Source organism: Sus scrofa, chromosome 1, assembly GCF_000003025.6.
Source record: "Sus scrofa isolate TJ Tabasco breed Duroc chromosome 1, Sscrofa11.1, whole genome shotgun sequence".
In the NCBI taxonomy this organism is placed as follows: Eukaryota; Metazoa; Chordata; class Mammalia; order Artiodactyla; family Suidae; genus Sus; species Sus scrofa.
In genome coordinates this window covers 181977661-181992175 of record NC_010443.5, presented here as the reverse complement: position 1 = coordinate 181992175, position 14515 = coordinate 181977661, and the positions used below count along the sequence as shown (strand labels likewise).

The following is a 14515-nucleotide window of genomic DNA, read 5'->3' as shown; positions in this document are numbered from 1 at the left end:
TATTCTCACTCTTTCCACACTACATGAGACTTAGAGAACTCTTGTCTTCTGCTGCTTGCCCTGATTCTACCCAAGAAAGGACACATGGATTTCCTATGCTCTCAGATCCCCCAAACATTTCTTAGATTTGGGGGTACAGAGCAAGCTTGTCTAGGAAACCCCTGTGTTAACATCTAAGCTCGCCTGGTTCTCTTGGACTCCACCTTCCCTCACAGCCTGTGGAGCTAGTTGGAGGATAAGTGGTGAAACTTTGCTCTTCCTCATCTCCTCTGATCTGGGTCTCATCTTTCAAAAATTGTAAGCTAAGAACTGACACTGGTGTTCTGCTACGTTGTCCTTTCTCTGAGGCAGTCAGCATGGAATGCCTTAGCTGCTGCTAAAACCAGGGAAAGGTCTTGGAGTATCAGGAAGTACTGGACAAAAAATACCTAAGTTAGTATGTCAAATTAGTACCTGGCTATATTTGCATTCATGTAGGCATGTGTGTGTAACCAGGCCTTGGTAGGACTTATTACATCCTCACAGGATTGTTTGAGAAACAACTTGATAAAGTCTTTGCAAAGTCCTGAGTCAATAAAAAGCGCTTTGCAAATGGATGTGAGAGTACAACAGTTCACTTGTCTTCAGACAGGAAATATCATAAAGGTAAATCCACAATGCTCTTATTAATGCAAGGGATTAGACCAAATGAGTCACTCCAATAAGTTAGGAAGGTAAGTAACCTATGATTTTAATTTCCTTTTTAAGATTGACAGAGGACAATGAGTCCAATATAATCATGAATATTTTCTTTTCCTAGCAATGTGTGTTTAAGGATAGAACCAACTGTAAGGTAGAAAAGGACATGCAACACAAAATGAGGCTATGGTTATTCAACTTACTTGTATAAAGTAGCAACTCATTATAGAAATTTTGGAAAAAATCGAAGGAAAAAGACACCCATGAGTGTATCCATCAAAAAGGGCCTCTCAACATTTTTATGTGTTTCTTTCAATTTTTCTTCTATGCACATCTTTTTTCCCCCATAGCTGTGTATTTAATGTACATTTTTTATATTGCTTTTTAACAAACTTAAACGTGTAATAAATGGTTTATACTGCAATATGTATTAAAGGCCTTAAAAATGTGCATGTACTGAGACTCAGAAATTGCACTTCTAGACAGCTATAGTTCACTTATTCACTCAATGGCAATTTATTAAGGCATATATTAATGAGGTAGCACAGTATACCTTTAGAACAGGAGTTCTAAAGTCAGACTGCACTGAATTCAAATTTTAGTTCTGTCCTCAGGCAAGTTACCTTACCTCTATGTGCCTCAATTTTCTCATCTCTAATATAGGCATAACAACAGTACTTGGACCTATAAAATTTGCTGTTGAACTCAGGACCTGACCCATAGGAAGCACTCAGCAGGTTGTCAGGTATTTTATCACTGAGCCAGGTCTTGAGTAATGTTCATATGGTCCCTGCTCTAATGAAGTTCATAATCAGATGATAATAATAAAACTACAATTTATTAAGTGCTTACTATGTTCCCTAAACTGTTAAAGGCTTCATACACATTACATCATTACTTTTTATAACAACTCTATAGGAAGGGTGAGCATGATATCCTCATTTTACAGATGAGTAATATTAGGCTGAAAGGATAAATGCTCAAAGTTGTAAGTATAAAGAAGTTTCATTATTATTTGTACGTTAGCCTAAGAACTAACCTAAGTGTCAAGTAAAGGAAGTTCTATAAATACATTAGGTGTATGTGTTTAATGGAATATCATGCATTCATTGAAATGGATAGATTCTACAGTGTTGAATGAAGTAAGTCATGGAACACTATGTATGATGTGATTTAATTTCTGTAAAAATAAACACAAACACTGAGATATATGACTAGTGAACTTTTCATAGAAAAAAAGATTCCTGTATGTACTCCCTACTATTACATTTTATATAAATATTAAACTTATTAAAATTTGGCCTATAAATAAAGCATTCATGCTCAACCTAAAAACAGTGAGTTATCATCTTAAATAATGAATGTTTAATGTCTATTGCATCAATTATCTATTTTTGTGTAACAGACCACTCCAAAATTTAACAGTTTAAAACAGTCCTTTTATTTTCTCATGATTGGTATGCCAGGAATGTTGGTTTGGACTCAGCTAGGTGGTTCTGTGCTGGCCTGTATGGGATCATTCTTGTGGCTTAAGTCATTCAGGGGCTCTACCAGGGAATGGTTGCTCTTGGAGGCTCAGCTAGCAGGGCTTGTCTCATTTTCCAGCAGGCTAGCCTGCGTGGGCTCCTGTAGTGGCACATTGTTCCAACAGAGCAAAAATGGACACCATAGGGCCCAGACTTGGTAGTCTGACACCATTATTTCACTACTTTCTATTAGTCAAAGGATGTTCCAAGGCCAACCTGGATTCAAGAGGCAGGGAAAGAGACCCCCTACTGGGGAAAACAGGAACATGGGAAGGGTGGAATTGTTGCAGCCATTTTGCAAACAATCTGCCGCTCCTACTATGAAATTACTATATTTAACATGATAGTAATTATGATTATGATTAAAACAAAAGTATTTTCTTTAAGGTTAAAACAAAAGTATTACCCATAGAAAAGTCCACTCTTTGACCATGCTATCTATCGTACATATTTTGAGTTCCTCATCAATTCTTCACTGTCAGAAAGTAGTTATCACTTGACATAATTTTTTAAAGGGATGAAAAATGCAGCAGCTTTTGTTCTGGAGTTTCACCCACTTGCATTTTTCTGCCTCTGTTACCTGCCCCAGGGGCCCAATATGTAGTATCGCAAATTAAGAACTCCCAAATCTCCACCGTCTCTCCCCCTGGGTTGCTACTTTTTCTTTTGTCCAATATCTTTACATCAAATCCAGAAGTAGGAGGGAGAATAGTACTGACTTAAGAAAAGACAGCAGATGACAGTGCGGTTCATTTTTATTATGTGGGGATACATAGACATATCCTATAATTTGACTTGATATTATTGTTACATAGGGTGTGTTTTGTTATAGTGATAATTGTGTGTCAAAGAGAAATTCCACAGGCCATGGCTGAATTCTATGTTTTCTCTTTTCCATAGCTCTACTGTCTTCAAACACACCACATGACTTTGTTATTTATTTTTATTTATTTATTTTTTTGCTTATTAACGCTGATAGAATTTCAGTTCCTAGATGGAAGGGATCTTGATCTCTTTAATTCATTGATGTATCCCAAGGATTAGACAGTAAGCACTCAATAAATATGCATTGAATGAATAAAGGAGGAAGCAGTGGGCTGGGCCAGTGCTGCTGAGAGGTCTAGCATGATGGGTGCAGAGAAATGGCCACTGACTTTTGTAAGAGGTACTACACTGGTGACCTTGCTAAGAGATCTTCTGGTGGAGTGGCAGAGACAAAACCTGATGAAAGAGGAGCTAGGGGAGGGAATGGGGAGAGAACTGATGGTGAGAAAGCATAGGAATGAAGACCACAACATGGAGGAATTTGGAGAACTAAGAGGGATGCTGAGAAATTCAGTGGTAGCTGGAGGGACTGTGGGATTCCTTTTTAAAAATGCGGTAATAGTTTATAGAAGGAAATCATCCCATAGAGAGAGAGAGAAAGGGATGATACAGAAAAGAACACCAGTAATTGCCAGTGCAAACACCTTGAGAACTGTGAAAAGAGATGGAGGGAGGGCGTAAGGAAGGGGGGTCATTAAGGAAAGCAGGCGCATTTCCTCCCTGGGAGCCAGATGGAAGTCAGTGTCTGTGGGCACAGATGCAGGCAGGATGGTAGAACTGGTAGGGAGGATATGGAGGTTGTTCAAGAAAGAAGAAGGAGGATTGACGACTTCAAATAGAAACAGCGTGTAATCACCTCCATGAGTAAGAAAGCTCATTCCCTGGGAAATTGTGGCTATTTATGTCTAAGTTCCTTCATTCTATGAAGCCTGAGAGAGGCGAGGAAGCTGCAGGAGAAAAGTCTGAAGCTAGCAAAGGTCGGTTCATGAGGTTTAAGGAAAGAAGCCCTATCTCCATAACACAGAAGTACAAGGTGAAGCTGCAAGTACTGATGCAGAAGCTGCAGCAAGTTATCCAGAAGATCTAGTTAAGATCACTAATGAAGGTGGCTACACTAAACAATTAATTTTCAATATAGACACAACAACCTTTTATTAGACTATACCATCTAGGACTTTCATAGATGGAGAGGAGAAGTCAATGCCTAGCTTCAAAGGACAGGATGACTCTTGTTAGGAGCTAAAGCAGCTAGTGACTTTAGGTTGAAGTCAATGCTCATGTATCATTCTGAAAATCCTAGGGACCTTAAGAATTATGCTAAATCTACTCTGTCTGTACTCTATAAATGGAACAACACAGCCTGGATAATAGCATATCTGTTTGCAACATGGTTTACTGAATATTTTAACCTCCCTGTTAAGACTGACAGGTCAGGAAAAAAAGATTCATTTCAAAACATTACTGCTCCTTGATAACATACCTGATTGCCCAGGATCTCTGATGGAGATGGACAGGAGAGTCATGTTGTTTTCATGTCTGCTAACACAACATCCATTCTGCAGCCCACGGATCAAGAGTAATTTTGACCTTCAAGTCTTATTATCTAATAAATACATTCTGTAAGGTTTTAATTGCCATAGATATTGATTCCTCTGGTGAATCTGGGCAAAGTAAATGGAAAGCCTTCTGGAAAAGATTCACCATTCTAAATGTCATTAAGAACATTGATGATTCATGGGAAGAGGTCAATATATCAACATTAACAGGAGTTTGGAAGAAGGTGATTCCATGGATGGAATGATTTTGAGGAAAACTTCAGTGGAGGAAGTAACTGCAGAAATAGAAAGAGAGCTAGAATTAGAAATGGAGCATGAATACGTGACTGAATTGCTGCAATCTCATGATAAAACTAGAACAAATGAGGAGTTGCTTCTTATGGGTGAACAAAGAAAGCGGTTTCTTGAGGTCAAAACTGGTGAAGATGCTGTGAAGATTGTGGAAATGACAAAAGGATTTAGAATATTACATAAACTTAGTTGATAAAACAGCAGCGGGGTTTGAGAAGACTGACTCTAATTTTGGAACAAGTTCTACTCTGGATAAAATGCTATCAAACAGGATTGCATACTATAGAAAAATCATTTGTCGAAGGAAGAGTCAATTGATACAGCAAACATCATTGCTGTCTTAAGAAATTGCTACAGCCACTCCAATCTCAGCAATCATCACCCTAATGAGTCAGCAGCCAACAACAGGGAGGCAAAACTCTCCATGAGCAAAAAGATTATGATTTGCTGAAGGTTCAGCTATGGTTAGTGATAAAGTATTTTTAAATAAAGGCATACAACTTTTTTTTTTTTTTTTTTTTTTTTTTATGGCTGCACTTGCAGCATAGGGAAGTTCCTAGGCCAGGGGTCAAATTGGAGCTGCTACTGTGGCCTACACCACAGCCATGGCAACACTGTATGAGAATCGCATCTATGACCTACACTGCAGTTTGCAGCAATGACAATGCCGGATCCTTAACCCACTGAGTGAGACCATGGATCGAACCCACAACCTCACAGAGACAACGTCGGGTCCTTAACCTGCTGAGCCACAATGAGAACTCCTGTAAACTGTTTTTTTTAGACATAATACTATATCATACATAATAGACTGCAGTAGATATAACTTTTATATGCACTGGGAAACCAAAAAATTTGCGTGACTCACTTTATTGCAGTGGTCTCAAACTGAAGCTGCAATATCTCCGAGGTGTGCCTGTACTTCCCCCTCAAGCTGGTTTCTCATCCACTGTTCTTCATCCCAGTGACTAGCATCACTGTCCATACAACTGTTCAAGCCAGAAAGCTGGGGTCATCCTTAACTCTTCTCTCTCCTTAGGCCTCTCTCCTCTCTCCACATCCTCATGGAGATTATTTCTAAACACCTTTTCAGTTTGTCTACTTCTCTTCATCTCTCCTTCCACTTTCTTAGATCCGGTTACCTGAATGACTGCAGGTTAGGATACTTCCTAACTGGTGTTCCAGCCTCCAGTCCTGTTTACCTCTGTCCAGTTATTCATGTTACGGCCTGAGTGATCATTCCAAAAAGAAGATCTGATCATGATTCTTCCCTGTTTATAACCGGTCCATGTATCTCCACTGCCTTCAGATTAAAGTCTAAATTCTTCAATGTAGCTTATAAGACCTATCAGGGCCTGGATTCTGCCTTCCCTCCATGAAGACAGAGACAATGGAAGAAACAACAGCAATGGAAATTTAAAAATTGGAAAGAAAATGGACAACAAACTACTGAGTTGGCAAGCCAGAGGTTAAATACTTTTTATAGTTGTGAATTGTTAAGTTGAAAATTAGTTAAAAGGCAGAAAATTGTTTATATTAGACAAAAATGTACCACACTCTTTATAAAATAAAGAGTACTGCCTAAATAAATGACAGAAAAGAATATTAGCAAAAAAATATTAAGAATAAATTGAGGACTGGGATAAAATGATTTAGCATATTTGAATCAAACTGAATTATAAAAATCCATGTGTCTATATAAAGATATTCAAAAGAGATAGAGAGAGAGGGGAGAAGGGAGTAAGGGAAGGAGGGAGAGAGGGAGGGGGAAGGGACAGAGAGAGAGAGATAGAGGAGAAGCCAAAAGAGAACTCCTAGGTAACCATTTGAGATGGTTTTCAAATTGACTTCTTTCTTTGACAACTGGTAACTAAGGAGAAAGAATTAAGCATTTATACAATCTTTCCTTTAAGGAATACATGTTAGAGTAGGCAAATAGCCCTGATCAATTAGGGAAAGTTCTATTTTATAGAAGAGTGCTAGCCAAGTATGTAGAAAATGACAGAATTAGAAAATCTGTCTTCGGTCACCCCTATTAAAATTATTGACGAGATGTTTGTTTCTGTCAAAACATTTAGGTATAGGATTGATGGGAACTAGGCATTCATATAAGACCAAAAGCAATACCATAGAGATCACTTTCTTGTTTCAAGCAGTACAAGGGTATTAATTTTTTTCAATAAAAGGCTCAAACTGTCATTACTCTTAACCCAGGGGTGAATCTTAGCAACCAGTTAATATGTATCATCTCTGACATGAAAATGCAACCAGAAGTACATGACCTATGATATATTCTGACTAAAACAAAAATTAACTTGAAATCATCAAGTCTTTAGTTTTAACTTTCAGACTTATAGTTCAGTGGTTGAAGAACAAGATAAACAGCACAGGAAGGTGGCAAGCAGACAAATTCAGAATGTGGGACAGCTGGCTGGGTCTCCTTAACTAAGAGGTTTTAAAAAAAAAAAAAAAAAGAGGGACTGTGCTAGATCAAGCTAGATCAAGGGGCTTAAAGGACATAATGACCAGATGTGAAGCAGAGTCCTGGATCGGGCTGTGATTTGGGCAAATGAACAAAGGACGTTTTGGTAACATATTGTGGGATTTGAATATGAAGGAGGTATTACACAAGATGGAAGTATGCTGACATGGAAAGTTGGAGAACCTTAAATAAATAAGCAGATAATGAAACAGCACAGTATATCTCATTTTGGTAAAACACACACACATAAGTAGCTGGAAGAACATACACTAAGGTGTTCATAGTGGTCATTTCTTGGCAGTAGAGATATGGTGTGTTACTTCAGTTTTGCTTCTTTTGGGGGGGGGGATAACTTTCTACAATGCACACATCTCTTTAAAGAACAACAACAATGAGGAGGAGGAGGAGAAGGAGGCTCAAAGTGCAAAGAAGATGGGTGAGGAGGCCCCTGTAGGAGCACAGCACCTCCATTTGGGCAAAGGTCCCACAGCTGGGATGGAACTCCAGGATCCTGGCCTTTTACTTCATCCATCAGGCTTCATCCAGGAGAGAGAATAAGATTCCAGAGCTAGGCACCTACAAACAGAATAGTTTTATGGGCCATTTCCACCTCTGGATTCCATGAAAAATAATCCCATCTGCTGCTCCTCTGTCTCTGAGCCCAGAGATTACTAGGACTTGTTATATTACCTGAGAAGATTTTCATTGTTCAGATCAAGTACCAGAAAAAAGTTCTCAGACTCCTGCCATCCTCATCGTCTGATGCCTTTATTGTCTAGATATATAAAGAGGGAGGAAGGAATAAGTACTTCTGAAGAAGCTGTGGCTTTTCATTTTGTTCTTGGTTCAAATAGTTTTGAGGCAAAGCTGGGTTATAAGAAAGAAACTATGTCCCTAATATGGGTTTTTGAAATATAAATCCAACAGATGAGAAATTTAAGAGTGAACTCAGAGCTAGAGAGCAGATGAGCCCAGGTAACCTGAGGACTCCCAAGCTAAGCCCAGCTCCTTTTGCCACTGGCACAGCAAGAGAGACACATCTCGGGCCCCCAAAAGGACCCCTGATCAGATGTTCCTTGACTAGATAGACTCCTAATCAAATTAACCACACATCAATGCTGCAAATTATTTTTTTTATGGGAGTTCTGTAGGACCCAAACTTAATAGAGTAACAAAAAACAAAACCAAAATTATTAGATAAGCAATGGCGCTTTTCTTTGGAATTTAAGGGGATGGTTATTAGCTTATAATTCCAAGTCAGTAATATTAGGGCTTTGAGAATAGTTTGCATCCTAGCTTTTTTTTCTTCTCCTTTTGGGAACTTCTATTCAAAAAATGTGAGAAAAAGAATGTACATATATGTATAACCAAGTCACTTTATTATACAGCAGAAATTGACAGAACATTGTAAATCAACTATAATTTTCTTTGGAAAAAAGATAATACACTCAATTATTTGAGAAAGTCTGTGTCATTTAAAAGCAGCACTGGAGTTCCTGCTTTGTGGTGCAGCGGAAATGAATCACACTAGGAACCATGAGGTTGAGGGTTTAATCCCTGGTCTTGCTCAGTGGGTTAAGTATCTGGCTTTGCCATGAGCTGTGGTGTAGGTCACAAATGCAGTGTGGATCCTGAGTAGCAGTGGCTATGGTGTAGGCCAGCAGCTGTAGCTCTGATTTGACCCCTAGCCTGGGAACCTTCATATGCAGCAGGGGTGGCCCTAAAAAAAAAAAAATAAAATAAAATAAAATAATATAAAATAAAGGCAGCACTAATAGTTGAAAATAAATGATTTATAGCTAGAGAGTATCGTCTGTATATCCCTAAGACTAAATAAAACACACTAGATTATCTCTGAAGTCCCTTGCAATTCTAAAATTCTTGACCATCGAGTCAGATGGGGTTGGTTAGCCTGTGTTTTAAGTCCTTGTTCGCCCTCTAGAGGAGTATTAGAAGAAAATCAGGTCTGTCAGCTTTTGTCAAGAGTTCTGAAATTATATTTTGGTGTTCTTTAAAAGAGAAAGAACCCACTTAGAAATAGCCAGGAAAGCCTAGTGTTGTTTTGTTTTGTTTTTGTCTTTTCAGGGCCGCACCCGAGGCATATGAGCTTCCCAGGCTAGGGGTCGAATTGGAGCAGCAGCCACAGCAATGCAGGATCCGAGCCATGTCTGTATGTGTCCTACACCACAACTCATGGCAACACCAGATCCTTAATCCACTGAGTGAGGCCAGTGGTCGAACATGCATCCTCACAGATGCTAGTCAGATTTGTTTCCACTGAGCCACAGTGCGAACTTCAGAAAAGCCTAGTTTTAATTAACTATAACTTTTAAATTATAAAAGTAATAATTCTCCATAACCACACCACTCTAATATGATTCCTGTTTTCTAATTTAAAATACGTCCTTCCAGTTTAGTCTACTGTATACAGAAAATGTTGCTTCCTGCTCTTTTCTCTCTAATTGCAAGTATTTTCTATGTAGTATCATCATATCTGTTGAGTAAATCCTATCACTCTTCCCATTGCTGGTTGTTTCCAATTATCTAATAACAACTATACTTAACATTTTTATGCATGTAGTATTTCAACATTTGGGGATCTCTTCTTAGGCTTGAAATCTCAGCAGAGAATATGATCCTTTTTGAAATGACAGTATATGTTTCCACATCACCTCCTAGGAGGGCTGGTACCAATTTACATATTATCAGTAACGTATGAAAATACCACTTTCCGCACACCCTTCTAGCACTGGATACTACCATTTTAAAAAATACTTTCATAATCTAGTAGACAAAAAAATGCCATCTCGGGAGTTCCCGTTGTGGGTCAGTGGTTAGCGAATCCTACTAGGAACAGTGAGGTTGCAGGTTAGATCCCTGTCCTTGCTCAGTGGGTTAAGGATCCGGCGTTGCTGTGAGCTGTGGTGTAGGTTGCAGACTCGGCTTGGATCCTGAGTTGCTGTGGCTCTGGTGCAGGCCGGCAGCTACAGCTCTGATTAGACCCCTAGCCTGGGAACCTCCATATGCCATGGGAGCAGCTCAAGGAATGGCAAAAAGACAAAAAAAAAAAAAAATGCCGTCTCATTGTTTTGATTTACATTTATTTGACTTTTGGTGAGGTTGAACATTTTTCCAAGTTTATGAGTTTTATTTCCTCTTTTTAGAATTCTCTGTTCATGTTCTTTCTTTCTTTGGGAGGCTTCATATTTTTGTAATTAGTGAGCTATCTATCAAAACCACTACCACCACCACTTGGTAGTGGTACTAACAATTAGCAGTCAGAACTAGCCATCATTCGATCAACCACAATTTGTCAAATACTGTGCTAAGGGTTTTACATATATTTTAAATCCTCAGCACAATCCTGAAAAGAGGAAGGCGATTGAGTCTCAGAGAAACTAAATAATTTGAGTTCACATGGCCTTGGATAGTTACTTTCTGCTACAACCTCAGGCTCATGTAAAGATATATTATAGCTTTTTTCACAAGACAAGGATACTAACCCTTTGCAATTTCCCCCCCAGGCCTGTCTGGCCTTTTATTCTAGCTATTTTTTTACGCATACAGAAGCACCATGTAATGCTGTAACTTTAGGTCCTTTTTCTTTTTCTTTTTAGGGCCATATTCTCGGCATATGGAAGTTCCCAGGCTAGGGGTTGAATTGGAGCTACAGCTGCTGGCTTATACCATAGCCACAGCAACATTAGATCTGAGCCGTGTCTGTGACCTACACCACAGATCATGGCAATGCCAGATCCTTAACCCACTGAGTGAGGCCAGGGATTGAACCAGCAACCTTTCCGATCTGAGATGGGTTCATTAACCACTGAGCCATGAAGGGAACTCCATGTTAAGTCCTTTTCAAAGCGGAACACATCTTGGCTTTAATTAGGAGTCACGTAATAGCCACTGGAAATAATAAAAAGATAACGTATGCTTGGCTTTCTCAATAAAAACAAATTAGGACCTAGATCAATGTGTTCTAAATTGTTAAACTCTTATTCTTATATACTGACTAATCTTTCTCTTTGTTATTGATTTGAAATGCATTCTTTGTCATTTATATAGGAAAACCTATATTTGGATGTGTCTTCATTGATCTAGCCTTTTTTTTGTTGTTGTTCACATGTCACATTGTTTTAATTATCATATCTTTGTAAGATAATTAAAACATGACTAATCCTCTCACAACTATTATTTTTCAGCATTTTCTTCCCTTGTTATTTTCCCAGTGAACATTACGATCCTTTTGTCGATATAAGCAAAAAATTCCTCTTTTAAAGAAGGAACTCAAAGGAGCAAACATTCTGATTGGGGTTACATTAAACCTATAAATTCATTTGGATGTAGTTATTTTCATATGAAGTTTTCCTAACTAAGAATAAACATCTGGTTACTTTTCCAAGTCTTACTTACTTTATTTATTTTTTTGTCTTTTGTTTTTTTAGGGCTGTATCCACGGTAACATATGGAGGTTCCCAGGCTATGGGTCTAATTGGAGCTATAGCTGCCAGCCTACGCCATAGCCACAGCAATGCCAGATACGAGCCTCGTCTGCAACCTACACCATAGCTCATGGCAACGACAGATCCTTAACCCACTGAGCAAGGTCAGGGATTGAACCCGCAACCTCATGGTTCCTAGTCCAGATTTGTTTCTGCTGCACCAAGATGGGAACTCCTTACTTTGTATTTTTAATATAATTTGCATTTTTTTCTTCATGACATCACTACATACCTTATTAAAATTATCTACAGGCATTATGTATGTTTTATTAGCTACTGCAAATGGGGCCTTTTTTGGTTTGTTTTTATATAGATTGCTTCTAGAACATAAAGTGTTATTAATTTTGATACATTTTATATTGTCATATTTATAAACTCATTCATTTTAATAGTTTATCCAATGATTCTTTTACTTTTTGTAAAGACACAAAAATATCAGTTTAGAATGAGGTTTTTCTTTCTTCTTAGAAAATTCTGTGTGTAGAAGAGTTACCATAGCAGGCCTGAGACTCTATCCTTAGACAGGCCTGCTTGTATGGGTTGGCTCTTGGCTGGCCTCTGGGAGCTTGGACTATGGGAGAGTTTCCACCATTCTCTAAGTGATAAGGCTGGTTTAATATTTTTAGACTATTTGTGCAAAAATATGGTTTATGCCAAAGACCTGTTTCCCTTCGAGGAGTCTGAAATTTTTTGTTATGTGCCACGCAGAGCCTGCCTATGTGACCATCTCCAGTGCAAACGCTGGGCACTGCATCCCTAATGCGCATCCCTCGTGGACAATGCCTCAGAGGTGTTGTCACAATTCATTGCTGGAAAAATTAAGCACATCTGTGTGATTCCACTGGTGGGGACTCTAGGAAGACTGTGCCTGCTTTTTCTCTGCACTGCACTCCATATGCTTTGTCTGGTTACTCACTGTGCTTGGCAGCCTTCCACTGTAATAAATCACAGCCAGGAGTACAACTGTATACTGAGGCTGTGAGTCCTTCTAGAGAATCCTCGAAACTGATACAATGTGTATGTCTTCTGCACCCGTTTTTTTTTCTGTCAGGTCTAGGCATCAACATGGACCTGCTCTGGATGGAGAGAGGTTTGGACCCCAGATGATTTGACTTCTGGCTAGTCCCTCATGTGCCCCACTCTATGGGGCTCTGGAAAGTAGACTGTGAAAATTACTGGTACATAGCATCTCCCTACAATTGCAAATTTTTCTTCGTGTCATCCCTCCTTGATTGTTAATTTTGTCTTGTGTTATTTTCCCAATTAGTAATTTAGGTTTGTCTTTCCTACAGCTCCTCCCCCCCCCAGTCAAAATCAGCTTTTGGTTTACTTATAGATTTTTTCTCATACTTTCATATATTCATCTTTATCATTTTAAATCCCATTTTGCTTAGGAACTGTGTTCTTTTCCTAAAACTAAATAATGTAATCTCTTACTATTTTTTTCACATTAAAAACACTTGCTCCTATGCGTTTCCCTCCACAATACAGGATCCTATACTTTTTTTTTTTTTAACATTAACATTTTTTAGGGCTGTATCCACGGTGACATATGGAGGTTCCCAGGCTATGGGTCTAATTGGAGCTATAGCTGCCAGCCTACGCCACAGCCACAGCAATGCCAGATACGAGCCTCGTCTGCAACCTACACATTATTTACTAAAACAATGTCAGTTATTTCATTTGAGAGATTCCCTCCCTGTTCCCAGAGTTTGATAAGCTGAAAACTTGAAATAAGTCATATTTTGAGGGGTGCAAAAGACCATACTATTTAGACTCACCCTCCAGATGAAAACAACTAAAAGGTGTTGTGCAAAGATTTCAAAAGTCTGAAGAGCATTAAAAAAAAAAATGATAGTGAGGATTTATCAGGCCAAAATCTAAATGAAAATGGGAATCTAGAGGGAAACCAGACCACTGACTTTGCTTTTGCTGCTGAAGATATCTGCTAAATAAGGAAACTGGGTTGTTATTTTTTAAGTCCTCTGAGGGCCCAGAGGTTTAGAAATGAAAGGCTTAGCTGTGGCAAAGGTGTAGAGTGTAAGAAGAAACCTTCCCCTATAAGGTTAGGATCCCAAAGGATTACTTCCTCAGGTTAAGAATGAACCAGAAGGAAACCTGCTCTCACTCTCTAATCCTTATCCCCCAGAGACCTACCAAAAAAAAAAAAAAAGAAAAGAAAAGAAAGAAAGAAAAAGAAAAAAAGAAATCCTTTGATGCTGAACACTGCAGAGGGAGTGAAGAAAAGAAAAACCCTATTCCAGGAAGTTATAATCACATGCTGGCAGAGACTGTGAGTTTGTAACCCCTGTTCACATTTTGTGGTTGGTCCAAAAAAGTCTTATGCCCTGAATTGGTTTAAAGGAGTGCTAGATTGACTCTGGATGCCTGGCAAATACAGATCTTCTTTGGAGAATCTCAGAAACAGAGCAGTTAGGAGTTCCCGTCGTGGTGCAGTGGTTAACGAATCCGACTAGGAACCATGAGGTTGCGGGTTCGGTCCCTGCCCTTGCTCAGTGGGTTAAGGATCCGGCGTTGCCGTGAGCTGTGGTGTAGGTTGCAGACGCGGCTCGGATCCCGCGTTGCTGTGGCTCTGGCGTAGGCCGGTGGCTACAGCTCCAATTCGACCCCTAGCCTGGGAACCTCCATATG

The 14515-nt window shown here is 39.0% G+C and overlaps 1 protein-coding gene across 3 annotated transcripts in view; it reads right to left on the bottom strand.

The window, feature by feature from the left end:
* The window catches only part of PTGDR (prostaglandin D2 receptor), a 52870-nt gene that overhangs the window by 14200 nt on the left and 24155 nt on the right, over positions 1-14515 (bottom strand). The window contains exon 4 of one of the 3 annotated variants that reach the window (XR_001306371.2): positions 4779-4860. The exons of 1 other annotated variant lie outside the window; for it this stretch is intronic. The gene's annotated coding sequence lies outside the window, so the exon portion shown is untranslated. Of the gene's footprint in view, positions 1-4778; positions 4861-14515 lie in introns of those variants that run through there. One more of the 3 variants, XM_013993411.2, reaches the window with a different exon arrangement.